The sequence below is a fragment of the Microcebus murinus genome, chromosome 10 (assembly GCF_040939455.1).
Source record: "Microcebus murinus isolate Inina chromosome 10, M.murinus_Inina_mat1.0, whole genome shotgun sequence".
Taxonomy (NCBI): domain Eukaryota; kingdom Metazoa; phylum Chordata; class Mammalia; order Primates; family Cheirogaleidae; genus Microcebus; species Microcebus murinus.
The window spans coordinates 99,064,564-99,085,053 of NC_134113.1; the positions used below are offsets into that span (position 1 = coordinate 99,064,564).

The 20,490-nt window shown below is 38.4% G+C and overlaps 1 protein-coding gene across 3 annotated transcripts in view; it reads right to left on the minus strand.

The window, feature by feature from the left end:
* BCL2L13 (BCL2 like 13) overlaps positions 1-20,490 on the minus strand; it is a 98,792-nt gene that overhangs the window by 47,110 nt on the left and 31,192 nt on the right. Inside the window, exon 1 of one of the 3 annotated variants that reach the window (XM_076007789.1) lies at positions 3,812-3,896. The exons of the other annotated variants lie outside the window; for them this stretch is intronic. The gene's annotated coding sequence lies outside the window, so the exon portion shown is untranslated. Of the gene's footprint in view, positions 1-3,811; positions 3,897-20,490 lie in introns of those variants that run through there. 3 annotated transcript variants of the gene reach the window in all.

Here is a 20,490-nt window from a genome sequence, read left to right on the forward strand (position 1 = left end):
TTTCACCTCTTTGGGCATAATGATTTCTTTGTCTCCATCATATTAGATTTATAAGAGTTATGTTCATTATTAGTCTCTTATGCTTATTACTGATACTTCCATTTTTCTACTAATTTTTTTAAATGCAACAAATAGTTATATATCTGTGTAAGCAATATGTATAAAAAAAGAAGACACTGCTGAAGTCTGAAAGCAGTACCCCTGTCATTTGACAGTTGAGATTCAGACAAGTCAGTTTTAGCGATAACAATGCATAATAATAATTGCCAATATCACGTGCCAGGCACTACAGCAGGTACTTTGTATATACATATGTGTATGTATATATATACACACACATACATACATTAAATCCTCATGACAACTCTTTGAGATAGGTGTTATTATATTACTCTCATTTTGTAGGTGTGAAAACTGAGATACAGGGATGCACCCTGACCTAGGACGTACAAACAGCAGAGCTTAGATGCAAACCAAGTAGTCTAGTTACAAGGTCTGGGCTCTTAGCTATCACACAACACTGCCCCTCATCATGCTTGAAAGTGTGGGCTCTATAAAATCAAACACCCCAAAGTCCAGGACTGTCTCTATGATAAAGATCTAATCACAGTAGTTTTTAGGCTTTTTTGGATTAACCCCTTAGAGAATTTGAATAAAAGAATGGCCCCCTTTCCCAGAATGTTCAGCAAGCAATTTCAGGGCATTCATGGACTCTCTCAGGACCTTCCTAAGGACCTTGATTTAAAAACTTCACTAATTATCACCTAATTCTTCTTCCCCCTCCCTGCCTCCACATACCCATACACATTACATAATATAGTACTGTCTCACTAGGTTAATGTACCACCATTTTGTATTACTGGGTAACCTGACTTAATGCACAGTGGTCAAGGATCATCACTAAAGGGCTCCAGGGAGATCAAGAAGACTGATCAAGGCATGGAGGGGGAAAAACTAACAAAAAATTTATATCCAGAGAGAACATAAAAGAGACCAAAAAGTTTCTCTTTAACATTAAAAGTAAGCAAGTTTGGGCATATAGCATCATAGTTCCTTTTATAGCTATGAAAAGCTTACATAAGCATGGGTAACATAGTGAGACCCCACTCTCCACAAAAAACATTAAAAATAAAAAAATTAGCTGGGTGTGGTTGCATGTGCCTATAGTCCCAGCTACTCAGGAGGCTGAGGCAGGAGGATCACTAGAGTCCAGGAGCTTAAGGTTACAGTGGGCTATGACTGCACCACTGCACTTCAGCCTGGGTGACAAAATGAGACCCCATCTCTAAAAAACATAATAATAATAAAATTAAAAAATAAAAAGCTTACATAAAAAGTTCAAGTTCTCACTATATTGTAATAATATTCTTTCCTGAAAAAATTAATTTTTCTTCTTCTTTCAAATGATTTCAGTATTGTATAGCAAAGATTTCCTTTTGAACAAGGAATTTTTAATAAAAAAAGTCAAACCAATTGACACATTCGGTAGAATCCACATTCCTGGGACATAAGCCAGATTCACAATCACATCAATAATCCTAGCTTGTTTTTTAGCCAAAGGCATTCAAGGAAGTCAGTATAATTCTGAGCCAATCTAGGAATCTGGCTTATTTCTGGGACTTAAATTCAAGCTTACCTGAACACCCAGAGTAACACCCAGCTGAACTGGATACTTAGTGACCAAATTTTAGTTGAAGAGTAATTCTTCATTTCCCTAAAGACTTGAGATAAATAATTATGAGTGACAATGAAGTCCCTACCTGGGTATAGTGGAGAAGCCCTGCGATCAACTATACTCCTCCTCTTTGCAAGAATCTCAGTAAAAGGAAAAGCAGTATAATTTGTGCCACAAAGTTGTGGATCTACCCTGCTATTAAATCATTCACTGGGAAAACATTTCCTGAGTACTTGCTATTTATTAGGTATTGTCATGAGCATCTAGCACAAAAATGAGTAAGATTTGTCTAGTCACTGAAACTGTTGAGCTCTGGGGGAACTCAAGAGAGAGGAAAACAGTAACATTTAAAAGGTACCTGTTAATTAACAGGCACTATGGTAAACATTTCCTATGTGGTATTTTACTTAATTTCCATGTCAACTTTACGAGAGATAAAATAATAGTTCCATCAGAAGATTAGGAAACTATGGAAGAGCTGTAACTGGAACTCAGGTCAATCTGACTATGAAACTATTAATCTAGGCTGTGCCCCCTCCATCTTCTAGCTGGAAGGCTAGGAAGGAAATATCTCAGAAACATTTTTTTTAATTTTTTTTTATTTCAGCATATTATGGGGGTACAGATTTTAGGGTTTCAATAAATGCCCATTTCCCCCCTCAGAAACATTTTTGACCTAATTAAATAGTAATGGATCTAGCACCTCTTGTATTATCCTGGATAGAGCTGGAGCCCATTCTAAGTGAAGTATCACAAGAATGGAAAAAGAAGCACCACATGTACTCACCATCAAATTGGTATTAATTATCAACACTTATGTGCACATATAGTACTAACATTCATCGGGGTTGGGCAGGTGGGGGGAGGGATGGGTATATACACACCTAATGGATGTAGTGCACACTGTCTATGGGATGGACATGTTTGAAGCTCTGACTCGGGCATGGCAAAGGCAATAAATGTAACCTAAATATCTGTGTCCCCGTTATATGTTGAAATAAAAAAAAACACAAAGTAATAGAGATTGGAAAGGTTGTCTACATCATTGATAACATCTGCTGACATTGACATTCATAGTGCCTTATTTAATCTTCACTTCATACAATCTGCAAGTCAAGAGAAGGCCTATTATTATCAACAGGTTTCTATATTCTCCAACTTAAGACAACTATGAATATACCCAGAAGTACTAGGCACAAGCTATCTTCACGGGATAAAAGAAAAAGGAAGGTCTTGATCTCTTGCACAGAATGGAGAACAAAGGTGAACAGTCTGAAGGAGAAAATCAGACCAGATAACTTGACAATTTACTACTTTCTCCTGCCTCAGATATTTGGAGCAGAGCTTCATCATCTAAAATACTGAATCCAGATATAAATGACATCCTTCTCATTCAGAATACATTTACAGACATATCCAGGACTTTTTCAGTTGTTCGCATCATTGTTTTCTACCACTGACAAATATCATACAGAGAGGGATTAGACATTTATATGTTTTCATTTTTTGTAAGCAAATTAAAGAATTCCAAATTCATGGATGGGCTCTGAATTAATTAATCCTATTAATGAAAGCCAAGAAACTTGATTATTCTATCATCTGTGGGTATTAAAAATACCTTTGAAAAACAAAACGTTAATAAACATTTCTATATATCACAGATTCTGATTAGTTTTCCACTTTTAAAGTTAACAAAAATAATTTTCCTTGAAGCCACATAAAACACTTTTCATATGAGCTGAGACTAACCAAAATAAAACTCAGAATTTTAATATAATTTTTTGGAAAACTATACATAAAATTCCTTAGGTATTTCTAGTGGAAATGCAACACAGAGTATCCCCTCAATATCAGGATGAACATGTATTCTGCCTAATGACACTTCACTTATTCCTGCCTATATAAAGATCTTTGAAACTACATAAATAAAAACTTGAAAATGTTACATAAAACCGATATAATCTACTATGCAAAATTTGAGGCTAGTATATCCTAGAAAGATAATCTTTATAAATTCTCATAAAGCATCAAAGTCTACCTTTACAGTGAGGCTTTTAATAAATCTCAAATATTGCTTATAATTATAATAGTTTTCCTTTTAGAAGCAATTTGTAGGCCTGGCTCCATGGCTCATACCTATAGTCCCAACACTTAGGGAGGCCAAGGTAGGAGGATCACTTGAGACCAGGACTTCAAGATCAGCTTGGGCAACATAGCAAGGCTCCATCTCTACAAAAATTAAAAAAAAAAAAAAAAATTAGCTGGGCATGAAGGTATGCACCTATAGTCCCAGCTAGCTGGGGAGGCTAAGGTGGGAAAATCACCTGAGTCCAGGCGTTAGAGGCTGCTGTGAGCTATGATCACAGCACTGCACTCCAGCTTGGGAGACAGAGCAAGACCTTGTCTCTTAAAAAAAAAAAAAAAAGAAAGAAAGAAAAAGAAGTTATTTGTAGTTTTGAGTGGCTCTGTGACAGCACTGATTAATATAACTGCACTAAGTAAAGTGACCTCCAGAATATATAGTGACATTAATAAAGCAAACACAGACTGGGAAATTAACTTAAGATCAATCTGGTTTCTTGCAATAAAATTATCTTTCCCTTCCAGTTTCTTAGAAAGCAGCCTGTAACATGGAAAATAAACTTTGGAGTCTGTCAACAGATGTATGTATGGAAAAAAGAAATAAAGAAGGAAAAAAAATACCTTTGGAGTCAGGCATTCTAACTCATCACTACATGTGACCAAGGAAAATAACCTTCTTGAGCCTCTCTTCTTATACAAAATGGGAAAATAATACCTACAACAAAGGGTTTTTATCAAGTGTAATGAGATAAATTCTAAATAGATGGTAACTCCCACTCACCAATCCTTTTCATTCTTTAAAACATTGTAACTATTTGACAATTGTCTTTCCCCAATCCTCATCTCTGTGAATAGAAATCAACTCATCACAGATTTCTATCAGTGAAGATTATACCAAACCTGCTTTCCATACTGTTAAAAGTTATGATCAGCAGGACAACTTTCTGACAGTTTAGAGAATGTCAAATGATTTAAAATAAGGCTGTTTTAATATAAACTAGGAGAAATCTTTTTTTTTTTTTTTGAGACAGAGTCTCACTTGTTGCCCAGGCTAGAGTGAGTGCCATGGCGTCAGCCTAGCTCACAGCAACCTCAAACTAATAGGCTCAAGCGATCCTTCTGTCTCAGCCTCCCAAGTAGCTGGGACTACAGGCATGTGCCACCATGTCCGGCTAATTTTTTCTATATATATTAGTTGGCCAATTAATTTCTTTCTACTCATAGTAGAGACGGGGGTCTCGCTCAGGCTGGTTTCGAACTCCTGACCTTGAGCAATCCGCCCGCCTCGGCCTCCCAGAGTGCTAGGATTACAGGCGTGAGCCACCGCGCCAGGCCCAAGAAATCTGGATAGACAGTTACTCTTGCTCTTCAATTGCTGCTAGAGAGAGTAGCTTAATATCAACTGATCTAAAACTGAAATCTTTTTTGCCCTAAAGATATGTCTTACAGAGTTTGATTTACATTCAAAATTTCAGAAGGAAAGTTAATTTGTTTTATTATTTAAAGGTATTACTAATTGAGGAAGTTTTACTAAAAAGCTTCCTTCCTGAATACCAGATCTAAATACCAGATGTTCTATGATCTTCCGTTTCCAGAGGTGGCTTAGCTCTAACAGACTTGTATTCAAATTTTTTCCAGGCTATAATAATCTCTGCCATATGCAACAATAACAATGCAAGAAAGTTGATCTATCATTGTCCTGAGCTACAGGGAATGAAAGTGTTTTGTTTTTCTTTTTATTGTCCAGGCTGAAATGCAATGGTGTGATCATAGCTCACTGCAACCTTGAATTCCTGGGCTCAAGCAATCCTCTCACCTCAGCCTCCCAAAGTGCTAGGATTATAGGCATGAGCCACTGCACACAGCCATAGTTTTTGATGCACAGTGACAAACAATGAGTACATGGATGCTTTATCTACCACTTCCCTCTTTTTAGAAAATCTGCATACCCAAAACAAATATACACTCACACATCCAATCACACCACCATCAATACTACTACCATCCCACAAAGTAAATGACAATAATGTCTTAGTTACCATATGACTCACCCCACCAGATTAAAGAAAAGCAGCTGATTAAAGAAGTGCCTATTCTCATGAGACTAACGTGATGCTGATTATACATGACAAGTTGTCATACTTGATAATAAACCATGTGGAAAACCTAAACCAGAAAAAGTCTGTTGCAGTTAGGACACAAAAGGCTATTTATTAGCTAACCAATGACACAGACAGATTCAGTGATTTTCATTTAATTCTCTCTACCCAGACTTTCTAAAGCATAAAAGGCCAATGCAGCATAAATCCAGCAATATAAACCAAGAGACAAATATTTCAAAGATAAACAGACCTTAGTACACTAAATCCCACCCACCTCAGCTGGAAATGAAGGTGAGTCAGCAATCCTATTCCCACCCTGAAATTCCTTCAGAGCTTTCAAAGTGAAAATTACATTAACAAGTTTAGACCAGTTAATTGGGCTAGACGTCCCACAGCAAAATACTTTCTAAATCTATGGTTCCCCAAACTGTGGGCACATTAAAATTACCTATAAAACATTAAATTACAGATTCGTAGGCTCAGCATGGCATATTTGGTTCTTTAGATCTAGGGCAGATATCCATGATCTTTGTTTTAATAAGTATTCAGGCAACTAGTCTTGGCAAATAATGCTCTAGACAACACAAGTAATTACAATCAAATTAAAAATGTCTAATTGTCTGGCCTCCCAGTATCTAGAAAACAAGTGAACAAGTTTCGGAACATACATTATGGTTTTAATACTATTCTTGTGATCCTGATCTGGCGCATTTTTATTGCAAGATCGCAAATGGCAAGAAACAACTGGTACTTTGTGGTTAATTTCTGTCATACTTCCGAGCATCCAGCCCTATGAGATACTGAAGACCAAGAATTTAGCATTAGACTATCTATGCATATGGTGGTCTAAGTGTACATAATGTAAAATAGGTCATCCTACCTTTTGTCAAGACATTAAGGCCGGGCGCAGTGGCTCATGCCTGTAATCCTAGCTCTCTAGGAGGCCGAGGCGGGCAGATTGCTGGATGTCAAGAGTTTGAAACCAGCCTGAGCAAGAGTGAGACCCTCTCTCTACTAAAAATAGAAACAAATTAACTGGCTAACTAATATATATAGAAAAAATTAGCCGGGCATGGTGGCGCATGCCTGTAGTCCCAGCTACTCGCGAGGCTGAGGCAGAAGGATTGCTTGAGCCCAGGAGTTTGAGGTTGCTGTGAGCTAGGCTGACGCCACGGCACTCACTCTAGCCTGGGCAACAAAGTGAGACTCTGCCTCAAAAGAAAAAAAAAAAGACATTAAACCATCTTAGATTGGAGTGTGGAGTAAATTATGCTACATTTTGTGCAGCATTTTAATATTTATCCTCATAAAACCTAGTGAGTATGCTGTGATATGCCAGCTCAAATCTACAATAGCCACCAAAACCATGACTTAACATTTTATTCCCTGGACAAAAGGGTGGGGTACAGGCAAGAGTGGGTAAACAGGAACATTGACCAGTATAACTGCAATTCTGGAACATATTAAAATATACCTTAACATATAGTGAATTTCTAATTCTAATATTCACTGCAATGGAAAGCATTTATTAGGATGGGAATGCATAGCTAAGTTGGTAGATATTTGATTCTTCAGTGTTTGATTTTTTTTTTTATCAGGTGAAAGGGGTTTTAGTTTTGTTAGAATTATAACCAAATTATTTTCATGTCATCCTATAAATTGCTGAGTGGCATTGAATATGCAAGACATGTTCTTATTTTCCTTTTTCTGATTAAATGTCTGATGCATATGATTTTTCTACAAGCAATCAATTGCTTTTATAATCAGAAGGCCATATATTCTTTTAAAGACCCTGCTACAAGGCCAGGTGAGGTGGCTCACGCCTATAATCCTAGCACTCTGGGAGGCTGAGGTGGGCGGATTGTTCAAGGTCAGGAGTTCGAAACCAGCCTGAGCAAGAGCTAGACCCTGTCTCTACTAAAAATAGAAAGAAATTAATTGGTCAACTAATATATATAGAAAAAAATTAGCCAGGCATGGTGGTGCATGCCTGTAGTCCCAGCTACTCGGAAGACTGAGGCAGCAGGATTGCTTGAGCCCAGGAGTCTGAGGTTGCTGTGAGCTAGGCTGACGCCATGGCACTCACTCTAGCCTGGGCAACAAAGGAAGACTCTGTCTCAAAAATAAAATAAAATAAAATAAAATAAAATAAAATAAAATAAAATAAAATAAAATAAAATAAAATAAAATAAAGACCCTGCTATATCTAAATGGATTTTAAATCTGTATCAATATAGGCTGTGTGCTTTTTGAAGGAAAGTGAAAATAAAGTCAATAAAACTGATACTATCAAAAAGAATACAGGCTGCTTTAGCTTAGCGGTTCCTTCGAGAGTGTTTTAACAACCTGTTTGCAGAGCCAGAGCAGTTCCAGACCCATGGGCGCTCTCCAGTCCTTTATATATAAAAAAAAAAGAATAGGAATACATTTTTCCTGTCCACAGGAGGATCAAATAAAAATCAGTTCTGAGAGACTGTGTTCATGTTTTGAAGCAGGAAGTTCTCTTGAGAATTTGTTGGAGTGGGGAGTGATTCACCATACTTGTGTTCTCCTCCCTCCCTTTATACATGTTATTCACAGGACTTTTAAAGGGCTTTCACTATCTTTCCTGAAAACTGAAAGTGCATTATTACAGCAGAATGTATTTGCAGGTGGTAATAACATTAATAAATGTCATTATGTATAAACACATACTAATTTTGACCTTGAAAGCTGAATTCCTTCAAGAAAAGTAAAATAATACATAAGATAATATGTATAAAATGAATAAAGGACTTTACTTACACTTCACATAAAGTAGCAAAAAAAATGTCTACTGAGCATATAGACAGCATGGTTCAATTGTTCATTAAATACTCAAAGCAAATACCCCAAAATATACCTTACTGGACCAGCAAGTAAGAAACCAAATTTTAAAAAACACAACTAAATTCCAAAATAGCCAATTATGATGTTAATTTTCACGTTCTAGTGTTACCACGCCTCCAAGTATCCTGCAGATTGGGAGACAGATTGGAGGACAAATATGAGGAAGAATGCAAAAAAAAAAAAAAAAAAAAAAACCCCACCACACATCCCCTCAAGGTCTGGCTTCACAGCGGTTAGGACCAAATATCTACTATCCCGACAGAAAATCTAAGAAAACAATGAAACAGCACACATCTCTAGAAATATTATGACTCACAATTTGAAATGGGGTTATACAAATCTGTCTTGAAAAGTTGATTTGAGATGGCAATACTCCTCAAATTGATCTACAGATTCAATGCAATCCTCATCAAAATTCCAACTGTGTTTTTTCCCAGAAATGGACAAGTTAAGCCTAAAGTTCAGATGGAACCACAACAGACACAGAATAACCAAAGCAATCTTGAAAGAGAAGAACAAAGTTGGAGGACTCATACTTCATAATTTCAAAGCATACAACAAAGCTACAATAATTTAAATAGTGTAGTATAACAACAGAAATATAGACCAATGAATCCATATATTTATAGTTAATTAATTTTTGAGAAATATACCAAGGCAATTCAATAGAGGAAAGAATAGCCCATTCAATAAATGGTGCTGAGACAACTGGATATCTCCAATGTATTATTCCATTTTCAATTGTTTATAATAGAATACCCAGAAATGAGCAATTTATAAAGAAAATGAATTTATTTCTTACAGTTCTAGAGACTAAGAAGTCCAAGGTCAAGAGGCTGCATCTGATCAAAGCCTTCTTGCTGATGGAGACTCTCAACAGAGTCCTGAGGCAGCGCAGGGACTCACACGGCAAGGGGGTGAGCATACTAACATGCTAGCTCAGGTCTTTCTTCCTCTTCCTACTAATATAAAGCCATCAGTTTTATTCCCATTAAATCATATTAATCTATTAACCCATTAATCCATGAGTAGATTAATCTACATATGAGTGCAGAATTCTCATGATCCAATTACCTTTGAAGGGTTCACCTCTCATTACTGCCACATTGGGGATTAAGTTACAACATAAGTTTAGGAGGGGACATTCAAACCATAGTACTATACAAAAGAATTTGGACCTAAACTTCAAACCACATACAAAATGGATCAAAGACTTAAATTTAAGATCTAAACTATAAAATTCTTAGAAAGAAACACAGATGAAAATGTACATGACCTTAAATAGGTACTGCTTTCTTAGATAAGATACCCAAAGCATGACAACTTTATCAAATTAAAAATTTTTGTGGCACTCTGGGAGGCTGAGGCGGGCGGATTGCTCGAGGTCAGGAGTTCGAAACCAGCCTGAGCAAGAGTGAGACCCTGTCTCTACTATAAATAGAAACAAATTAATTGGTCAACTAATATATATATAGAAAAAATTAGCCGGGCATGGTGACCATGCCTGTGGTCCCAGCTACTTGGGAGGCTGAGGCAGGAGAATCGCTTGAGCCCAGGAGTTTGAGGTTGCTGTGAGCTAGGCTGACGCCACGACACTCACTCTAGCCTGGGCAACAAAGTGAGACTCTGTCTCAAAAGAAAAAAAAAACTTTTGTGTATCAAGGGATACTACCAAGAAAGTAAAAAGAGAAACCATAAAAAGAAAGAAACTATTTGGAAATTAGATATATAATAAAGGTATAGTATCCAGAATATATAAAGAATTCTTGGCTGGGCGTGCTGGCTCACGCCTGTAATTTTAGCACTCAGGGAGGCCGAGGCAGGAGGATCAATTGAGGTCAGGAGTTTGAGACCAGCCTCAGCAAGAGCGAAACCCCATCTCTACTGAAAACAAAAAGAAATAGGCAGACAACTAAAAATAGAAAAAATTGGCTGGGCATGGTGGTACATGCTTGTAGTCCCAGCTACTCAGGAGGCTGAGGCAGGAGGATCACTTGAGCTCAGGAGTCTGAGGTTGCTGTGAGCTAGACTGATGCCACGGCACTCTAGCCCAGGCAACAGAGTGAGATTTTGTCTCAAAAAAAAAAAAAAATTCTTACAACTCAACAATAAAAAGACAAATAACCCAAGAAAAAATGGGCAAAAGATAGGAACAGATATTTCTCAAAAGATATATAAATGGGGCCAGATGCTGTGGCTCACACCTGTTATCCCAGCACTTTGTGAAACCAAGGTAGGAGGACTGTTTGAGGCCAGAAGCTTGAGACCAGCCTGAGCAACATAGCAAGACCCCATTTCTACAAAAAATTTAAAAATTAGCAGGGTGTGGTGGCATGCACCTATAGTCCTAATTAGTCGAGAGGCTGAGTCATGAGGATTGCTTGAGTTCAGGAGCTTGGGGCTACAATGAGCTGTGATGTCGTGATCACACACCACTGCCCTCTAGCCTGGGTGACAGAGTGAGACCCTGTCTCTTAAAAACAATAACAAAAAAGTAATAGGCTGGGCGCGGTGGCTCACACCTGTAATCCTAACACTCTGGGAGGCTGAGGTGGGCGGATTGCTCAAGGTCAGGAGTTTGAAACCAGCCTGAGCAAGAGCGAGACCCCATCTCTACTATAAACAGAAAGAAATTAATTGGCTAACCAATATATATAGAAAAATTTAGCCAGGCATGGTGGCACATGCCTGTAGTCCCAGCTACTCGGGAGGCTAAGGCAGAAGGATTGCTTGAGCCCAGGAGTTTGAGGTTGCTGTGAGCTAGGCTGATGCCATGGAACTCACTCTAGCCTGGGCAACAAAGCGAGACTCTGTCTCAAAAAAAAAGTAATAAAAAAAACAAGATATACAAATGGTCAAGTGGTTAATAAGATGAAAAGATGCTCAACATAGTCAGCCATTAGGGAAATACAAATTAAAAACACAATAAGATACTCTCAATGAGATTATAGCACACCCACTAGGATAATAAAAAATACAGATAATAGTAAGTGTCGGGAAAAATATTGAGTAATTAGACCTTTTACACATTGCTCACCAGAAAGCAAAATGATACAGTCACTTTGTAAGATAGTTTAGCAGTTTCTTCCAAAACTAAATATACTCTTACCATATGATCTAGCAACTGTGCTCCTTAGTATTTACCCAAATAAGTTGAAAATTCACATAAAAACTTACAAACAACTATTTACTCATAATTGCCAAACTTTATTATCACTAGCTTTAATCATAACTGCAATAATTTGGAAACAACTGAGACAGTTTTCCAAAGGTGAATGGATAAACAAACTGTTGGACATCCATACAATGGAATATTACTCAGCAATAGAAAGAAATGAATTGAGCCAGGCGTGGTGGCTCACACCTGTAATCCTAGCACTCAGACAGGCCTAGGCAGGAGGATCAATTGAGGTCTGGAGTTTGAGAACAGCCTGAATAAGAGAGAGACCTTGTCTCTACTAAAAATAGAAAAAATTAGCTGGCCAACTAAAAACAGAAACAAAAAATGAGCCGGGCTTAGTGGCAAGCACCTGTAGTCCTGGCTACTCGGGAGGCTGAGGCAGGAGGATGGCCTTAGCCCAGGAGTTTGAGGTTGCCGTGAGCTAGGCTGACGCCACGGCACTCTAGCCCAGCCAACAAATCAAGACTCTGTCTGGGGAAAAAAAAAAAAAAAAGAGTTACTGCAAGAACACTTTACAACCTTTAGGATAGCTATTATCCAAAAAAGATGAAGCAAATGTTGGTAAGGACGTGGAGAAATTAGAACCCTTGTGTATTACTAATGGGAATGTAAAATGGTGTGATTGTTGTGAAAAACAATATGGTGATTTATCAAAAAAGTACACTGAAATTACCTATAATAAAGCAATTCTCTATCTAAACATATACCCAAAAGAATTCAAAGGAGGAACTCAGATATTTTGTACACCCATGTTCACAGCAACATTATTCACAGCAGCCAAAAGGTAGGAACAACCCAAATGTCCATCAATAGATGAATGGATAAACAAAATGTGGTATTTACATATAATGAAATATTATTCAGTCTTTTGAATGGTAGGAAATTCTGACACATACTACAACATATATGAACACTGAACCTTACTAAGGGAAATAAGCCAGTCACAAAAGGACAAATATTGTTTGAGGTATTTAGGATGTTTTACAAGAAATACCTAAAATATTCAAATTCATACAGACAGAAAGTAGAAAAATAGTTATCAAAGGCTGGGGAGAGGAGAAAATGGGGTGTTATTGTTTAATGGTTGAAACAAACCAGTATTACAACTACACGTACATGATTGTCACATTACTAATTAACAGACATCAATTTACACTCATTCTTACCTAAGAAAGAAATATCTTATTAAATGGACATTAATTACCACAACATGAAGGAGCTCTGTGTTAATATATACTAAGATATGGCCGGGCGCGGTGGCTCACGCCTGTAATCCTAGCACTCCGGGAGGCCGAGGTTGGCGGATTGGTCAAGGTCAGTAGTTCGAAACCAGCCTGAGCAAGAGCGAGACCCCATCTCTACTATAAATAGAAAGAAATTAACTGGCCAACATAATATATGTAGAAAAAATTAGCCAGGCATGGTGGCGCATGCCTGTAGTCCCAGCTACTCGGGAGGCTGAGGCAGCAGGATTTCTTAAGCCCAAGAGTTTGAGGTTGCTGTGAGCTAGGCTGACACCATGGCACTCACTCTAGCCTGGGCAACACAGCGAGACTGTGTTTCAAAAAAAAAATATATACACACACACACACACACACACACACACTAAGATAAACATGACAAAAGTTATTATTTGGCATCAAATATGCAAATCAGAAGGACTTCTACTAGTCAAAATACAGAATCCTGAATAGAGTTGATCATATTCTGCATGAACTTGCACAGTCTAGAAGATTTAGCTAGTTTTGGAAAAGTGCAGAAGAATTAACTATTGATGGAAAAGTCGGTACCTAGTATAGACTCACATCAAACATAGTGAAAGAGATATACTGTGACAAAAATTCTGAGTAATGAATAGCCCCACCTCCTTTAGCTACTCCTAACAATCAATGCTTGAAAAACCTGAAACCAAGCCCTACCTAAATTATACCAATAAGTGCTACAATATATACTATTTATACTAGCATGGCATAGGAGTGAGTTCTACATCACATTTTAGATAGCAAATAGAACAGCAAAGACAGCAATAAGAAACTAATATCTACCTCTAAGACAGTGGTCTCCAAGCTTTTTGGTACCAGGGACAAGTTTCATGGAAGACAATTTTTCCACAAACAGGGGTGGAAGGGTGGAGATGATTTCCAGATGATTCAAGTGCATTACATTTACTGTGCACTTTATTTTTATTATTATTACATTGTAACATATAATGAAATAATTATACAACTCACCATAATGCAGAATCTAATGCCAAGGCAGATCTGAGAAGAGGTGGAGCTCAGGTAGTGATGTAAGTGAAGGGGAGCAACTGTAAATACAGATGAAGCTTCACTTGCTCACCTGCCACTCACATCCTGCTGTGTGGCCCAGTTCCTAACAGGCCACAGACCAATGCTGGTTTGGTTTGTGGCCTTGGGGGTTGGGGACCGCAGCTCTAAGACGTTAGCCTACAGATGTTTGTATTTACGCATAAATACTCCGTACATCATCTTACAAAGAAAACTATATTAAAAACAACAAATTTTGAAAACAAAACAATAACACCAAAGCAGGTAAGGTCCTCAGATGCAGGATGATCAGGTGGAAGAAAATGGTAGTAGGAAATAGACAATAAAGATCACAGAAGAAATAAACAAAATAGAGACTATGAAACAACACAAAAGATCAATAAAACAAAAAGTTCATTTTTTGAAAAGAAAAATAAAGGTGACAAACCATTAGCTAGATAGTATAAAAAGGAGAGAGAAGATGCAAATAAAATCAGGAATGAAAATGAAGACACTAAAACTGATGCCATGGAAATACAATGGCTCATTAAAGACTATTATGAACAACTCTACACCAACAAATTGAAAAACTGAAAGGAAATGGATAAATTCTGGAACACATAAATTCTGGAACACAACCCACCAAGACTGAGGCGGGAAGAAATAGAAAACCTGAACAGAGGAATAACAAATAGCAACACAACTGAATCAGTAATAAAGTCTCCCAACCAAGACAAGCCGCAGAACACAGGGTTTCACTGCTGAATAAAATCAAACTCTTTTTTTTGGGACAGAGTCTTGCTCTGTTGCAGGGCCTTGAGTGCTGTGGGGTCAGGCTAGCTCAGAGCAACCTCACACTTCTTGGCTTTTAAAGAACTAATATCAATTTTTCTCAAACTGTTCAGGAAAATTGATGAGGAAAGAGTTTGTCCAAACTATACAACATGATCAGGTGAGATTTATCACATGGATGAAAAGATGGTTAAACATATGCAAATCAATAAATGTGACACATCACATCGACAGAAACCATGATAATCTCAATACATGCAGAAAAAGCTTTTGATAAAATTCAACATCCTTTCATGATAAAAACTTTCCACAAATTAGGTATAGAAGGAATGTACCTCAACACAATAAAAGTCATGTATGACAAATCCACAGCTAACATCATACTAAATGGGGAAAAGAACTGAAATAAGACAAGGATGTCCACTTTTACCACTCTAATTCAACATAGCACTGGAAGTCCTAGGCAGAGCAATTAGGCAAGAGAGACAAAAAAAGGACATCCAAATCGTACAAAAGGAAGTCAAACTGTCCCAGTTTGCAGACAACATGATCTTACATATAGAAAAACCTACCTAAAGGTCCCAACCAAAAACTCTTAGAGGCTGGGCGCGGAAGCTCACACCTGTAATCCTAGCACTCTGGGAGGCTGAGGCGGGAGGATCATTTGACCTCAGGAGTTTGAGACCAGCCTGAGCAAGAGCGAGACCCTGTCTCTACTAAAAATAGAAAGAAATTAGCCAAACAACTAAATATATACATAGAAAAAATTAGCCGGGCATGGTGGCAAATGTCTGTAGTCCCAGCTGCTCAGGAAGCTGAGGCAAAAGGATCAGAAGGATCATCGCTTGAACCCAGGAGTTTGAGGTTCCTGTGAGCTAGGCTGACGCCACAGTGCTCTAGCCCAGGCAACAGAGCAAGACTCTGTCTCAACAAAAAATCAAAAAAAGCAAAAAAAAAACCCTCTTAGAACTGATAAACAAATGCAGTAAAGTTGCCAGATACAAAATCGACATGCAAAAATCAGCAGTGTCTGTACACATCAATATGATAGTCAATTTTAGGTGTCAACTTGACTGGGTTAAGGAATACCTATAAACCTAGTAAAGCATTCTGTTGGGGGCTGACATTATACTTTCCTGGTTTAAGAATTAAATTTAGTGAGTAATGCACGTGCTCTGCCCAGAGCGTTTGAGAGTAATGTGTTCTGGAGAGGATCCTTGTGATAAACAAGGTTGTTGCCTAGAGGCATAACAAAAGACCTGAGTTTCTGCACTAAGGCAAGAGCTGCCCAGCCCCATGGCAGTGTGGGTCTGGAGGCCACGCGATAAATAAATTGTTCCTGTGGTTGCTGCTTAGCCCCATGAGATGGTTGGTTAGTCAATGACAGGTAAGATCCCTCAAGGGAGCGGCAAGACAGGCACAGCCAAAGGGGATTACCCTAAGAGGAACTGGGGACAGAAAATGCCCCCTGTGGCTGCCTTGCCCAACTTTGCTAATCTCGGTCTGTGATCTATGCCTGGCGCCTAGAGCAACCACCTGGAAACCTTGAGTCAGGGAACATCTGTGTCCTTAAGGCTACGTCTTCCAGAATTTATGACCACTGCTGTAATGCCTGGGTGGTCACGTATAAGGAACTAACTTTAATTTTTTAGAGTATAAAAATAAACTGACCCGGTGCACTCGTCACTCGAGTCATGTAACTGTCTTTGTATGTGTCCGTGTCTTCCTTTTGTGTCTCTTTGTTCTGTGATCATCCCCCGTCCTGTAAACGGGCCATGGCAGCATTCTTTTTGGGTGTGTTTGTGAGGGTGTTTCCAGAGGACATTATTATGTGAGTCCGAGTGGACTAGGTGGGAAGATCTGCCTTCAATGTAGGTGGCCGCCATTCAATCTGCTAGGGGGCCCAGAGAGTACAAAAACAGAGAAAAGATGAATGTGTTGATCTGTCTCCTGAAACTGGGACACATTCTTCCTCTCCTGTCCTGGGACAACTCCAGGTTCCTCGGCATTTAGACTCCAGGATTTGCACCAGTGGCCCCCCAAGTTCTCAGGCCTTTGGCCTCAGATTGGGAGTTATGCCACTGGCTTCCCTGGTTCTGAGGCCTTCAAACTTGAACTGAGCCATGCCACCAGCATCACAGCGTCTCCACCTCGCAGACAGCCTGTCGTGGCACTGCCCATCCCCCATAACGGCATGAGCCAATCCCCTTTAATGAACCCTTCTCTTGTATCTATGTATGTGTATCCTATGGATCCTCGCTCTCTGGGAAACCTTGACTAAAACAGATTTTGGTACCAGAAGTGGTTCCTCAGGAGCAGAATTTTACAGATGTGTTTCCTTAATTGGTTTGGGGATTTCTGGAATTGGGGCCCTACTCTGATTAGACCTAAACATGTAAGGGGCTCTATTCTAATAATAGAGAGAGCACTGTTGTGAACTGTCTATAGCAATAAGCAAAATAAATGTATTTGATACTAATTCATTACTTATAAGAGGCAAGGAATTTAGTTACTCTATATATGATATTGGGTTGGTACAAAAGTAACTGCAGTTTTAGCATTGTTGAAATTTGCTGTTTGATATTGGATGTGATTATGTTATACATCATTTTAATGTGCATTTCTTGTTTATGTTGTTTTGCTAATGACTTATTACTTGCTGTTTATTTTATATTCATTTTAGACTATGGAAATGATGTTAGACAAAAAGCAAATTCAAGTGATTTTCTTATTCCAGTTCAAAATAGGTCATAAAGCAGCAGAGACAACTTGCAACATCAACACTGCATTTGGCCCAGGAACTGCTGACGAGCCTACAGTACAGTGGAAGTTCAAGAAGTTTTGCAAAGGAGACAAGAGCCTTGAAGATGAGGAACATGGTGGCCAACCATGGGAGGTTGACAACAACCATGTGAGAGCAATCATTGAAGCTGAGCCTCTTATAGCTACAGGACAAGTTGCCAAAGAATTCAACGTCGACCATTTTATGGTTGTTCGGCATTTGAAGCAACTTGGAAAGGTGAAAAAGCTCCATAAGTGGGTGCCTCATGAGCTGACCAGAAATTTTTAAAAATCATGATTTTGAAGTGTCATCTTCTCTTCTTGTATGCAACAACGAACCATTTCTCGATGGGACTGTGATGTGCGATAAAAAGTAGATTTTATATGGCAACCGGTAACGACCAGCTCAATGGCTGGACCGAGAAGAAGCTACAAAGCACTTCCAAAGCCAAACATGCACCAAAAAAAAGGTCATGGTCACTGTTTGGTGGTCTGCTGCCGAAGCACAGATTTTCACACTACAGGAAAAAACAAACTTATTGCTTGTTAGGAAAACTGTATTGATTGTAATGGTTCCGATTTTGATTAATAAAGGTGTGTGAGCCTAGTTATAATGATTTAAAACTCAGTCTGAAACCATAATTATTTCTGCACCAATCTAATACTTTTGAATGTCTGTGGAAAACAGAGGAACAATGATGTAGTGGGTTTCTCCTAGCATTAATGGACAAAGTGATGGAAAAAAAGGATGAGCCCAGTGATTTGCTTTCTCTGTTCTAGCTCCCCATAAATGATCTACTAATTGCTAAATGTGTCCTAGATCAGAATTTTTTCTCCTGTAGACACAGGGCTGAAACTGCCAAAAGTCAAACATAAGCCCTAGTCATAAGATTGGCTGAGTTATCATAAAAGTTGAACTCTCAGCCTTGCAGAGTATATACTGATAAAGTTAGGGCACAAGATACTAAGTATGATCCAAGAGGATCTACACCATACTCTGAAAGAACTACTTGAGTTTTTAAATTTATAAAAACAGAAATCTGGAGAACGTGTTGTGACAATGGATATTAAGAATGTAGGAAACTAGAAGAAAACAAATGGTTAATGCCTCTGGACATTGGTCTGGGCAAAGATTTTATGAATAAAACCTCGGAAGCACAGGCAATATAATGAAAAACAGAAATGGGATTGCATTAAACTAAAAAGCCTATGCATGAAAAAGGAAAAAAAAAATAAAAAGGAAAATCAACATAGTTAAGAGATAACCTATGGCCGGGCGCGGTGGCTCACGCCTGTAATCCTAGCACTCTGGGAGGCCAAGGCGGGAGGATTGCTCAAGGTCAGGAGTTCGAAAGGAGACTGAGCAAGAGTGAGACCCCATCTCTACTATAAATAGAAAGAAGTTAATTGGCCAACTAATATATATAGAAAAAATTAGCCGGGCATGGTGGCCCATGCCTGTAGTCCCAGCTACTAGGGAGGCTGAGGCAGAAGGATTGCTTGAGCCCAGAAGTTTGAGGTTGCTGTGAGCCAGGCTGACGCCACGGCACTCACTCTAGCCTGGGCAACAAAGCAAGACTCTGTCTCAAAAAAAAAAAAAAAAAGAGAGAGAGATAACCTATAGAATGGGAGAAAATATTTGCAAAATATTCATCTGACAAGGGATTGATATCCAGAATATACAAAAAAACTCATATAATTTAGCAGCAAAAACCCCCAAATGATCCAATATAAAAATGGGTAGGCCGGGTGCAGTGGCTCACGCCTGTAATCCTAGCTCTCTGGGAGGCCGAGGCGGGCGGATTGCTTGAAGTCAGGAGTTCGAAACCAGCCTGAGCAAGACCTCGTCTCTACTAAAAATAGAAAGAAATTAATTGACCAACTAAAAAATATATATACAAAAAATTAGCCGGGCATGGTGGCGCATGCCTGTAGTTCCAGCTACTTGGGAGGCTGAGGCAGGAGGATCACTTGAGCCAGGAGATTGAGGTTGCTGTGAGCTAGGCTGACACCATGGCACTCATTCTAGCCTGGGCAACAAAGTGAGACTCTGTCTCAAAAAAAAAAAAAAAAAAACACACAAAAAAAATCACAAATGCTAGTGAGGAAGTGGAGAAAAAAGAACTTTTATACACTGTTGGTGGGAATGTAAATTAGTACAGACATTATGGAAAACAGTATGGAGGTTTCTCAAAAAGTCAAAAACAGATATATGTCCAAAAGGAAAGAAAACAGTATGTTGAAGAAATATTTGTTTATTGTGTGTTTATTACACCACTATTCACAATGGCCAAAATACAGAATCAACATAAGTGTCCATAAACAGATAAATAAACATGTATATATATACAACAAAATACCATTCAGCTATAAAGAAGAATGAAATCCTGTCATGGTAACACAGATGAGCCAGGAGGACATTATGTTGAGTGAACTAAGCAAGGCATAGAAAGATAAACACCAAATATTCTCACTTACATGTGGAACCTAAAAAAGTTGACCTAAAAGCAGCTAAGGGTTGAACAGTGATTCCTGGAGGCTTGGGTAGGGTAGGGGGCAGAGTTAATGAACACAAAATTACAGCTAGAATGATAAATGTTTAAGGTGATAGAAATGCTAATAACCCCGATTTGATCACTACACATTGTATACATGCTGTGAAATATCACTTGGTACCAAAAAGACACAATTATTATGTGTCAAGTAAAAATAATTTTTAAAAATTATTCAAAAAAAAGTCTA